This window comes from Phyllostomus discolor, chromosome 1, assembly GCF_004126475.2.
Source record: "Phyllostomus discolor isolate MPI-MPIP mPhyDis1 chromosome 1, mPhyDis1.pri.v3, whole genome shotgun sequence".
Classification (NCBI taxonomy): domain Eukaryota; kingdom Metazoa; phylum Chordata; class Mammalia; order Chiroptera; family Phyllostomidae; genus Phyllostomus; species Phyllostomus discolor.
In genome coordinates, this window is record NC_040903.2 from 116,753,492 (window position 1) to 116,754,033 (window position 542).

Sequence of the window (542 nt, forward strand, 5' to 3'; positions counted from 1 at the left end):
TTCCTGTCTGCTTCTGTGAGATGGGCAAAAGATCTCAGCTTAGAACACCATGACTCACCTTGCCTTTGTCAGCCTTTCCTGGGCCTGCACGGCCTTGTGCATATTTTTGTCAGGAGGATAATTTCCTCTCCACCCAATAGACATGGATCAAACTGGTCTGTGACCCAGCTGTGTGGTGGGCACTCTGATTGCCAGATGTTGCTAAGGCTGGAGGTCTCTAATCTTATACCACATCAGACAGCAAAGGATGTGGGGTGGGGTCAGAGGGTTCCTTCCTTCATAACAGTTTCTAAGAAAATGTGTTCTACCTGTTCCTCTGTCTTTGACTCGTTTTTGGAGGGAATGGGATGAAAAATAGGCCCGCTAATAACATTGCCACATAAGATGTGGTGTATATCAACTAAAAATTTCCAACTGAGAGAAGAATCAGTATTGAGGACATCTGTACATCAGCACAAGGCTGACACATAGGCTGGCCATCCTGGACACTGCTGGAGATAGGTAGCACCTGCACATTCAAACAGATTTCACCTAGAAGTATG